Genomic DNA, 13620 nt, shown 5'->3' on the forward strand with positions numbered 1-13620 from the left:
CAGATGTTTGATAGAAATGCTGAAGCGGAATTCTCCAGCCCTCCCCCCTCTATAATTTATTTTATAGGTACACATAAGAAAATTTACTCCACAACCAAAAATGTATTCTTATCCTTTTCTCCCGGAGCCCAGGAGAGGGAGTCCTTCACCAACTGATCAGTCCATTGCTCTGACCTTTGGTTCACTTTTCGGTTTATTATATGCCCTTTAATGTATGACTTGTGATTTTTTTTCTTTTAATGTTATACATCACATGCTACAATGTATCTGAATTTCTGTCTCCTTCCTTAGTGTTAATCTTTCATATTGTTCTCTGGAAATAAAAGCAGAATTCTTTAGCGCAGTTCTTGCTGTTGCTTGTGTATTTCTTAGCTATACCGTGTAGCCATTGTTTCACATCTTCAATGAATTATATTGAAATGTCAGTGGTGCGGTGATGTTGTGCGCGGTGCGCTGCTCCTTCCTTTCTAAGCGTTCCACCCTGCAAATTTCTAAGGTTCAAATAAAGTTTAATTGTTTGCGAACCTGTTATGACGCTAATAACTCGGCAGCCTGCTGTGTTACTAATGAAATGACTTTATATGATTAATCTGGAAAATACTGTGTTGATTGTAGTAATTAAGCACAACAAGGTGAAGTAAATGATTCCTCCGCCATCTGGCCTCCAAACACAATGAAGAAGTACAGTGCTGCTGTCAAGTCAATGGACCCCGACTCCGGTTTATTCCACGGGATCACTATAGCGCTCTGTGCATAGGCTACATGTACACCTTACCTTACTTACCCGCCTGGTATTCTTACCTTAATTACTCACCCGGTATTCTTACCTTACTTACTCACCTGGTATTCTTACCTTACTTACCTACCCGGTGTACTTACCTTACTTACCCGCCTGGTATTCTTACCTTACTTACCCACCTGGTATTCTTAACTTACTTACCCACCTGGTATTCTTACCTTACTTACCCACCCGGTATTCTTACCTTACTTACCCACCTGGTATTCTTACCTTACTTACCCACCTGGTATTCTTACCTTACTTACCTACCCGATGTTCTTACCTTACTTACCCACCTGGTATTCTTACCTTACTTACCTACCCGATGTTCTTACCTTACTTACCCACCTGGTATTCTTACCTTACTTACCTACCCGATGTTCTTACCTTACTTACCCACCTGGTATTCTTAACTTACTTACCCACCTGGTATTCTTACCTTACTTACCCACCTGGTATTCTTACCTTACTTACCCATCCGGTATTCTTACCTTACTTACCCACCTGGTATTCTTACCTTACTTACCCACCCGGTATTCTTACCTTACTTATTTGTCTTAGTTATACCCTAGCCCTTCTTATTGTTACCTCTAGATTTTTGAGAAGGATTGACAATCTACACTAATATATTAGAGAACTAAAGAACAGCAATTCCCAAAATCATGCTTAGTATTAGAATGACACTACTGGATCCTACTTTTTATAGGGTTCCTAGCTGTGCTTATAGCCCTATTTACAATATTTCATATTAAAGGGATTCTCCAGGATTATAATATTGATGCGCTATCCCTGGTATAGAGGTGAGGTCCGAAACCTGATCAGCTGTCCGAAGGGGCTGCAGTTTTTGGATGGGTGTTGCGTTCTCTTCACTGCTTGCCAAGCACAGTACATTGTAGGTATAACAGACGTGCTTGGTGTTACAGCTCAGTCCCATTTACTTGAAAGCGACTGAGCTGCAAACAGGCCTTGTGAACAATGAACATGATGTCATAGGTCTGAGCATCAGAAGTGGAGCTTTCCCCGCAGATAGTCGGCCGTGTTGTCAGGTAGTGTCAGATATTGAAGCCCCATCAACTTGATATTGATAACCTGTCCTAAAGGGAGGTCACCAATATTCTGGTTCTGGAAAAAATATTCCCATGAGAAATAACTTTATACTGTATATTATGTTACAGCTCAGTTCGTACAAAACATGAAACTTCTACCTGTAATCTAACTAAAGTAATCCTCATATTGGAGATCCTGGAACCACTTAGTACAGACCTGTGGCCTCATGTACAGGTATATTATTAATGTATACCCTAGTAACATAAATCCGAAAATCCGAAACGTTACAGTTTTGCTTGCCATGTTGTAGAACTGGATCATAGGAGTATCAGTATGGGGACAAGACTCCATCTAATAGCGGTGGATTAGAAATTGTTTTCTTTAGTATTTGGAATAGCTAATAATAACTAGTAATTGATTAGAAACTGGCTAAGGCTACATTCACGTCTGCACCAGACTGTCCGTTGCTCTGATCCACTGGAGGACATGTTCATCCACTGATTTAAGGCACTTCACAACTGGAGACTCATACAGATGTGACCTTAGCCTTATATTGTCATACAGAAGATGATTTCACAGATTGAATAAATTGACAACTGGGTGTTACCAGTTCCCTTATCACTCTGACACTGTCCAATCAGGGCTAACAGTGCTAAAGTGTTTAGGAACTCACCCCTATGAATATAATGGGAACTCCTATTTGTCCATTTATTCATAAATATGGAGGAGAAATAACAGGAATGGCACTATGCAGAGCTAGATGATAAGGAAGTCTAGAAGATTACATCATGAAGAATACAAGTATTTACTAAAGCAGACATGTCCGGAGAGGTGACACGTGCTCTCTACATATATGAGTGTTAAGATTCTCAAAAACCTCCATTTACAATTGTAATGTCATGGAAATACATATAATTATTGTACTATCATCATATTGTTATAGTGTCATGGTAGCTGGACAGGAGCGTTCATGGTGGTCTTTATGCTTATCTTATCACACATGAAGACTTCTTTGGCCAACAGACTTCCCTATGCACATGCACACTCAGCTTAGCCAAAAAGTCCAAGTTTGCTAGGTAGCAAAAGGGGAGAATATGGCACTGGTTTATCTCTCTATGTTGGATTGGGTCGCTAGAGTACTGGAGGATCCTCTGATGGGCCCAGACTCTGACACATAATAATGAGCCCCAAATGTCCAACAGAGGACAAAACTATTTGGCTGTGACTTCAAAGAAATAACTTGACACTATGGACTATTTCATGTGGGAAGATTCACTCATATTGTAGATTATTGAGTATGCACACAATGTATCAGTTGACTGTAGTGCCGTAACTAAAGTCTTGTGGGCCTGGTGCAATCTTTTGTCCGGGGCCCCCTACCTCATACAGTGAATTCTTGATAGTGATGGTTACGGGAGCTAAGGAGTTTAATCCGCCTTAGTGTGGTTAGGATAATCTGTGGGTCTCCTTGGCTTATGGGCCATATGGAAGCTGCAGTCTCAATACTGATGCCAGTGGTTATGGCCCCCCTAAGGCTCCTGGGCCCTGGTGTGACTGCACCCTCTGCAACCCCTCAAGTTATGCCCCTGGTTGATTGTATGAATTGGGCTATATGCATAGGCTATACCTTAATGGTGGCCTATTATATTTCCTTCACTGCATTGGTGAGTTTTCTGCATGAAATACCATTGATACTGGTTTAAAGTAAAATTGAAGAGGACATAGGGCCCTTTAAAGCATTTACCACAAGGCCCTGTCATTTATAACATTATACGGTCAGTATACATTGTTGTCTCCCAAAATGTTCTCCATTGTCCTGTCCTTTATCCTCCTTGGTTGTGCTTTCATCCCTGTCTGACTCCCTTCAACCTTCCTCTGTAATACACACATTTGCCATATTTCTTCTTCTAATGATGCTCGATAGCCCCACAGAATTCACTTTAGGCTGGCATAGCGTGTCCAGGAGCCGCCTGACAAACTGTGTCTGCTTCCTACTGACCCAGATATTGAGCTATCAGTAAATCAAAGCAGCAGCAGTCCTCACTGAGTGACATGGAAATAGAAAACCTCTGCTGCCGCCTTATTATCTTGCCGCGCAAGCATGATTGGTGCTTCCCAAGAGGCTTTGCAGCAGCTGTAGACTTCCCTTCAAAAGTGGCTTACTACAGTAGCCCACATTAACATCCTATGAGCCGGAGTAAGAGGGACAGAGCCTGAGGGTAAAGGCCAGTTTGCAGTCGGACCATCATATCGGTGCAAGCAAATATACTCATTGTCTGATAGGATACATGCTCTGATGTCTGATGGACAATGACATGACTCAGGGCTTTCTCTTATGCCTCAGTATCTTATAACATTTATTTACTCAAGTTTATTTTTCTGATTTTTTTTCTGGGTCAGATCTCAGGGATATGTGTTAATAGCGTCATTGCAAGCACTGGCGCTCACAACCAAGCATTAATAGAAGCCATAAGGCCATGTGTGATGGGATCTAACCACTTATACCAATATTCTGGTACACCATGACTGGTTTAGTCCATGTACAATGTTATACTGTAAGAAATATACATTTTATTAGCGTTTCATATATCTTTAAAGAAAATACAAATACAATTTTTCAGAAATTTTTCAAAAATTTACAAGATGCAACCAAAAACCTTATGAAAAATGATATACATGGTCATAGCTTGTAAACTGTGACATCAGAGAAGAAGAGGAGACGACATCATGGAATATAATGTAAATCCTTCCATTGTAACGCAGTATAGTATCTCTGTGAGTACATTCTGATCCTAGCGATGATCGTCTTAATGCCTTATCTTAATCTTTGGTCATTTTTAAAAGTATTCAAGGAAATTTTTTGAGAAAGTTTTGAGAAAAAAAATAATCATACTGTTTATGTGTGACGGCTTTTGTGCAATTTTTACACAATTTTCTAAAAATTGCTAAATTTCCTTATATTTTAACATCTCTTTAACTTAATTTACCCATGTCCAAAATAATTCTGCCATAAAACCTCAAAAATATTCAGAAATGTGAACCTGACCATAAAATATTCAGCCAGCCGAGTGTAAATTCAGTGCTAACTGAGTGCAGCTGAGGGATAGTTAATGCTGGTGGAGGCATAAATGTATTGTAAGGGAACTCACAGGGGGGCAGTGCGTATATGGAGGGGGGCAAGGGTCATACGCTAGATGACTTTTTCCTGTTAATGATGCATTACCCATTTTCTGTACCAATAAAAATGTCTGTATGTTGGTCAGCAAATATTCCTATCTATAGGGGTAAACAGTAAACACTATATGGGGACCAAAGGTGACCCAATAATAACTGTATTAATCATGATATTAATACTATTATCAGGATTACATATATAATACATAGGCATGTTCTTACATGGTGAGATAAGTTTGCATTAATAGTAGAACCATTGTGCCGTAATATGGATGTTAGGATGGAAAGCTAATGGGGAAATATATTTATCATTATTTTATGTAAAAAAAACTGCTTACATACTTATCCTATACATTCTCTGTCAACTTCTAACATTGACCTCCTTGGACTATTTTTGCAGAACAGTTTTATGACAACCCAGTCCCTAGTGAAATAAGTTTTTCTGAAATAAAAAGTACATTTTTTCCTGGAAAATATTCATTAAATACCACGTGTGTTTTTTTTAAGCTGCTACAACTTCTAGAAGTGCAATGAATGTACAAGAAGAAAATTCCATTTACCGTATATACTCGAGTATAAGTCGACCCAAGTATAAACCGACCCCCTAATTTTACCACAAAAACTGGGAAAACTTATTGACTCGAGTATAAGCCATGGGGGGAGGGGGGGGGGAATGCAGCAGCTACTGGAAAATTTCAAAAATTAAAATTGTTTTTGGGTGCAGTAGTTGCTGGGTGCTGGGAAAGGGGAGGGGGTGATTTTGTTGTCTGTCTGCCCCTTCCCTGAGTTTGAGGACTGAGTTTTTTTCCCCACGTAGAATTCAGCCTGGCTGAATATAGGGTATCTGCAGTGCTCCTATTAACCCCTTTCTGACGGAACAGGAGCACTGCAGATCCCCTATATTCAGTAGACTGGGCACTTTCAGACGCAGGAATACCTAATGTGTATGTGTTTCACAGTAATTTTCTACTTTTATATGTATTCTAGGGATACAAATAAAATAAATAAATAATTTATTTTTTTTTTGCTTGACTCGAGTATAAGCCGAGGGGGGCTTTTTCAGCACAAAAACTGTGCTTAAAAATTATACTGGAGTATATACGGTATATTGTGTATAGGAATTTCTGATTTATAAGATTTATAAGGTAAGATGACAATGTCACAGATGACACAGCGACAATTTATGGAACCAGATGATTTTATTACTATAGAGTATGATGGTGATCGAGTGGAATCCTATAGTTACCATTATAAATATAGAGGATGGTGATCAAGTACCCATTATATTTAAATATTTGTATGTGGCTGTTTTATTACTGAAGATATAAAAACCTTTATGATTTATTGTGATAGGTTCCATTCAAAATATTTTAAACCAGAAGTAATTGTAGAAGCTGGAAAATACTTCTAAGTATTATATTACTAGGCCAAGGCAATGGTATACAGTGTGTACCTGTGTATACAGCAGGTCTGAGTTGTTATATGTGTGTTTGTGCGTTGTGTTTCTTTGTATGTTATTTGATCTGTGTATTTGTATGCCTTCATTTGTCTCTGTGCTATTGTCTATGTGCCTATAGTATAGAGTGTTTTAACTTTATTCTTCATTGTAAGAAATTGATTTGTGCGCCATTTTTATAGTGCTGTGTGCCTAATGTATCTTTTCCAAAACTATCCTGTAATATGGATGTGGTTTACATGGTGCGCAGGTTTAAGCTTAACTTTTTTTTAAAAAGTTGCCAAATTTTTGTGCAAGCATACGCCACTTGGCTGAGAAAATCCACCCACAAAAATCCTTAGTAACTTTGGAGCCCCCCGCTACAGAATAGCGACACATTTATCAACCAGTGTGAGAGATTGTGATAAAATTGTCGAAAAAAACAAAAAAACAAAACAAAACACCAGGACAAAAACATGGCAACAAAACTCCCCTCATGATAAGTTGACCCCTATATATGTGAATATATCTTTGTATACTTGTGTGTATTCCTGTGTATCTGTATGTTTGCCTGTAGAGTTACCGACTGCAGGTAACGTTATACAGACAGATTAGTTATTAATCAGATACATATAGACTTTTCCAGGCCCAATATTAGTTATTTATTAAATATGTATTTTTGTCAATAACAAAATTATAAAAAGAAAGTTTCTGAGTATTTTTGCCACTAGTCTATAGAACTGGTAATAGCTTCTGATATCTGCTGCTGTGGCTCAGATGACATCATGGCACAATATAACCCTTCAGTCACTCAGCAGCTGACACAAGACTTACATTGAGCATTTTAGCTGAATGTTGTAGGCGTAGGTTCCAGAAAATGCAGCAGGATTCATACAATTTGCTATATTACATTTATACGGCATGCTTCCATCACCATAACAGAAAATTCCATTTGTCAGTAAAAATGTACAGCTTGTCTAACATGTCGATCTGTTCTCGACGCCGTAATGGCAGCAATTTCGTTGACATACTGCAGCATATGTCACTGTTTATTTTAACACTTTCTCTTCCACGTGGCTGCAATGGTAATTCATTTAACATAAGAGCAGAAGAGCAGCATTATTATATGTATGTATATGTGTATTTATATGTATATGTAAAGTATATATATATATATATATATATATATATATATATGTATGTACATGTAAAGTACAGTATATGTGTATGTATGTGTAAAGTATGTGTATCTGTATGTATATGTAAAGTATATGTATGTCTGTATGTGAATGTATATGTAAAGTATATGTGTATATGTATGTGGGTATGTATATGTAAAGTATATATGAATATGTACATGTATGTGTATTTATATGTAACGTATATATGTATATGTATGTGTATGTATATATATATATATATATATATGTGTGTGTGTGTATATGTATGTACATGTAAAGTACAGTATATGTGTATGTATGTGTATCTGTATGTATATGTAATGTATACATGTATATGTATGTGTGTATGTATATGTAAAGTATATATGTATGTGTATATGTGTATTTATATGTAACATATATGTATGAGTGTATGTGTGTATATATGTAAAGTATATGTATGTAAAAATTTTATTTTGCTTTATTTTATTAGATATTTTATTTTTTGTTTTTGTTTTTTTTTAATTTATTCATTTATTTTATTCTTTAACTTTTTTTTGTCATGAATATTCTTTTCACCCCCAATATCCAACTTGATTGAAAACAGATTCTAAAAAAGTTTAACAAAAAATCTTGTAAAGAAACCTTTATGTTCACTTTAGACCTGAACTGAAAATTAAATTGTGAGCCCTATTGGGGACAGGCACTTGTTGGGGCGGTGGAACATGTTGATGCTATATGAGCAATGGGAAAGAAATAATATTAAGAAACGATGGATAATTGTATACAGCCTATCATGACAGCGGTAATATAAATCCGCCCAGTATCATACAGGAAATGCTCACACTTGGTTGCTGTGTAATCTTTAGCACACATTATAAAAAATTAAAATCCAATCTAATAGGAAAGGGGTATGGAGCAGTTCTTCTTGGATTGTTGGCTCTGCCCCGTCCTGTCACTCCATGGCTTTTATCCATAGCAATGAGTAGTACCGTATAACTGGCTGTTCACACAGTAGACATTTCGTCTGCATTGTGGGGAGACCTGGAGACCTGAGAAGCATTTTGGCTGTCATTAGTGAATCTTTGATAATGCCGATCAGGGAACTATCAGGAGAGAGCGCTCTCTGATCCAAAGCCTTTATAGGCACTAAAACATCTAGAACGAGTACCGTGTGTCACCGGGGGAGGTAGTTTACTGGCTCCCTTATACTTAGGTCAGTTGCCGTTAAATGTAGCATTATACCCTGTAGTGAACATGTGCGCGCTCACTCACTATGGTAGAATTGATTTCCCTACAATGAAGGCCATTCCTATGACTGTATATTTGTATTATTCGTCCTATTGCTACGACTAGTTGACTTGTTTTGTGCGTTACCTTTTCTGTTATTTTCTCGTATTTATTTAGGGCCGTTATGTTCCCTTGTCTAATCCTTCTGGCCTCCTATTTATGTAACTGGTACATTAACATCAGAAAGCTGAGGGATAATAAATTCTAATGAGGCCCGGTCTGCTAGAGGAAGAATGCGGATGATTCATTTGTATTCTGCAAAGCATTCAGACATCCATGTGCCTCCCTATGGTGTTAGCTTGTGGTGCTGATCATCTGTTCCTACATCAGGAGGTCCTCATTGCTAAGAACAGCATCTGAGCTGAGAAATTGGTTATGCACCTTAATGCTACATCTCGTCTTCTTTGTCTCGCTATCTCTCTATTTACAGCTGTAACTCACAAGATAGAAAATAGCAGGAATGCAACAAACACATATATAATGCATCCAAAAAATACTTCAATGCTTTGTGATATATCAGTTTTTTTTTCATTTATGAATCATTTCAGACACAGACACAGAACGCGCTATTAAACGTGCCGAAAATGAGCAATAATTGCTGTATAGACTGTATGTAAATAGTGCGATGGACCCCATAGTGGGCAATGGCAATTCCTGTAAATTAAAATTATTATTCACACTGTAGTAAAACATCTGCATGTCAATGCACAGTTCAGACAGTCAACAGAATAAAGAATGATTGGGACGTCGTAATATGTGATCTCAATTCCAGCAGACTCGTAATGCTAAAAAAGTAATGAATTAGTCCATTGTGGTAACTATATTTACTGTACAGGGCTGTGAAAACCATTGTCGCTATATATAACGGAGAATGAATGAATGTATGAATAAATAAGATGACACAGACATTATTTGCCTAATATCGTTGACAATTTTGTAATGACGGATCACAAATAAACATCTATGTTGGTTCTATATAAGGTTCTATTCACATTACAGTCATTACTTAGTACGTTCAGAAAGCAACCACCAATGCATTGAATATGGGAAATCCTGATGGATCACATTGATTGTATGGGGCCATTGGGTAACAGTATTTTTGAAGGCAATGATAGTTCTGTAGAATACCTAATTCTTATTTTTAAATACACAGGAAAGCCCTGAGAACCCATTAAGGATTGGCTATTTTCTTCCAGAAACAGCACCTCCCCTGTCCATGGGTAATGGCTGGTATTACAGCGCAGTTCCATTGAAGGAAATGAGGGCTGAATTGCAATACCACACATGGCCTGTGAACTGGTGTGGTGCTGTTTTTAGAAGAATCTAGTCACCTTTTTTTAATCATAACTAAGCAATCCCTTTAAGGCAAGTATGAACAGAGCCGGACCAGCTGAAATAAGATTTGACATCAGCAATGCTTGCTGCCATCCAAGGTCAATAACTGAATAATTGATCAAATAATTGGTCGGTGCAATAGATCCTTAAGCCATTTCTGCCAATTCCATATTGTATTAGACGCTCTGTATAAGGATCAGAAAACATGACTGCTAACTACAGTTGTCCAAAAGAAGTAAGTCATGAGTGACTGTGGGCATGTGCGATATATTGTAACTTCTTGTATGATACTGTACTTCTGTTTTATAGACTTTTAAAGCTTTTCCATGTCTTTCTATATGTTCTGTGTAAGTGCCAACTGTAAGGAACACTCGTCATACTTGTGATAGATTCATTTTACTTGGAGACTTGTCAATATAAAGCTTCTAGATTTGGTCTCTCAGAGCTGCTTACAGTACTGTGTGTATACAGATTCACTTTCTTCTGCAAAAACATGATCATACAAATGCGTATACCTTCAAGACTACATTGAAACAGCACCCCTAGTGTTTTACAATGGTACTGCCAAAAAGTTTTATCTATCTATCTATCATCTATCTATCTATCTATCTATCTATCTATCTATCTATCTACAGTATACACTCACCGGCCACTTTATTAGGTACACCATGCTAGTAACGGGTTGGACCCCCTTTTGCCTTCAGAACTGCCTCAATTCTTCGTGGCATAGATTCAACAAGGTGCTGGAAGCATTCCTCAGAGATTTTGGTCCATATTGACATGATGGCATCACACAGTTGCCGCAGATTTGTCGGCTGCACATCCATGATGCGAATCTCCCGTTCCACCACATCCCAAAGATGCTCTATTGGATTGAGATCTGGTGACTGTGGAGGCCATTGGAGTACAGTGAACTCATTGTCATGTTCAAGAAACCAGTCTGAGATGATTCCAGCTTTATGACATGGCGCATTATCCTGTTGAAAGTAGCCATCAGATGTTGGGTACATTGTGGTCATAAAGGGATGGACATGGTCAGCAACAATACTCAGGTAGGCTTTGGCATTGCAACGATGCTCAATTGGTACCAAGGGGCCCAAAGAGTGCCAAGAAAATATTCCCCACACCATGACACCACCACCACCAGCCTGAACCGTTAATACAAGGCAGGATGGATCCATGCTTTCATGTTGTTGACGCCAAATTCTGACCCTACCATCCGAATGTCGCAGCAGAAATCGAGACTCATCAGACCAGGCAACGTTTTTCCAATCTTCAATTGTCCAATTTCGATGAGCTTGTGCAAATTGTAGCCTCAGTTTCCTGTTCTTAGCTGAAAGGAGTGGCACCCGGTGTGGTCTTCTGCTGCTGTAGCCCATCTGCCTCAAAGTTCGACGTACTGTGCGTTCAGAGATGCTCTTCTGGCTACCTTGGTTGTAACGGGTGGCTATTTGAGTCACTGTTGCCTTTCTATCAGCTTGAACCAGTCTGGCCATTCTCCTCTGACCTCTGGCATCAACAACGCATTTCCGCCCACAGAACTGCCGCTCACTGGATGTTTTTTCTTTTTCGGACCATTCTCTGTAAACCCTAGAGATGGTTGTGCGTGAAAATCCCAGTAGATCAGCAGTTTCTGAAATACTCAGACCAGCCCTTCTGGCACCAACAACCATGCCACGTTCAAAGGCACTCAAATCACCTTTCTTCCCCATACTGATACTCGGTTTGAACTGCAGGAGATTGTCTTGACCATGTCTACATGCCTAAATGCACTGAGTTGCCGCCATGTGATTGGCTGATTAGAAATTAAGTGTTAACGAGCAGTTGGACAGGTGTACCTAATAAAGTGGCCGGTGAGTGTATATGTACTAGTATTTGAAAATTCACATTTCATATGTTGAAAGCAAAAAGCAACCAAAAGAGGAATTTCTTTCTTTCTTTCTTTCTTTCTTTCTTTCTTTCTTTCTTTCTTTCTTTCTTTCTTTCTTTCTTTCTTTCTTTCTTTCTTTCTTTCTAAGATCACATTTTCTCTGCTGAAAGAGGAATTGTAAGGATACTTTTGCATGTACAGATATTTGACCAATTATTCTCCAATCCCAATCAAACTGATCTGCCATGCATAGAACATGTATACCAATCTCAACCATAGACTGTAAACAGCATTTGAAAGATTACCCAACAAACCTATCCCCATTATAGGGAATAGAAAGGTTTGCTTTTAGGAAGATCAGCAGATGAGGAAGATGGGAATGGACCTATTGTACCTAATCTTTGTGGTAGATGCCCAGCTCACAACAATTTCAATATCCTTGAGATTGTTTTGGTTGGTAAGAACTCAACTGTGTGAGTAAATCCAGCATAAGGGTTAACTGAAAATACATCTCCAAAAAGTTGTTTGTTTGTCTGTTTTTACAAAATTATCTATCTGTCTATCTATCTATCTATCTATCTATCTATCTATCTATCTATCTATCTCTCCCCATATACATCTATCTTTCCATCCCTATCTACCATCTATCTATCTATCTATCTATCTATCTATCTATCTATCTCCTATCTATCTATAAAAACAGAAAAATGTAGCAGCACTCTGACACAGCACAAAGGCTATAAGGAACAAAGAAAAACTATAAAAAATACTATAAATTAAATATATAAATAAATTTGAGGTTCTTCTATCTATCTCTCTCTCTCTCCTATCTATCTATCTGTTATGGAATTGCTAGGACAGCAGTTCCCCAGTAGCTGCTGGAAACCCTGGAACAGGACACAAGAGACAGTGAGCCCTAAGCTGAAGCCCCCCACTGTCCCTTCCTATTGCCAGGCCCTATCCTACGTAATAGGCGGCAACTCGAAGACGATCCCTTCCTATATATGTGATACACAATATGCAGACAAGACAAACAACAACAAACGGATGTCAGCTAGCCAAGGGTCAGTAACAGTCGAGCGATTCAGTGCCAAATCAAAGTCCAAAAGAATAGTCAGTAGGTAAAGCTAGAGGTCAAGGATTAGAATACAAGTAATAACAGCGACAGAAAAAAGCAAGTACGCACAAGGCAATAGCAAGCACCAGTGTGAATGTGAGCCTAAAATAAATAGGGAGGAAAAACCCGCCCCGGAGATGATAGGCGGATAGGCCGTCAATCACAGGGCAAGACTAAAATTAACTATTAGAGGAGCAGAGGGAAATGAAGTTGAAGGAGATGAGTGTGGTGGAAAAACAATTACCAAGGTGAAAGAATAGGACAGTGTTCAGACAATGCAAGAAGAACCCAAGGAAAGAAATCACAGCCGAACACGCCTCTTGTGCCGCAGCATGCAGCCAGACGATGACGCCAAAGCCCGGACGGGCAAAGATGTTACAGTATCTATCTATCTATCTATCTATCTATCCATAT

This window comes from Leptodactylus fuscus, chromosome 4, assembly GCF_031893055.1.
Source record: "Leptodactylus fuscus isolate aLepFus1 chromosome 4, aLepFus1.hap2, whole genome shotgun sequence".
Lineage (NCBI taxonomy): Eukaryota > Metazoa > Chordata > Amphibia > Anura > Leptodactylidae > Leptodactylus > Leptodactylus fuscus.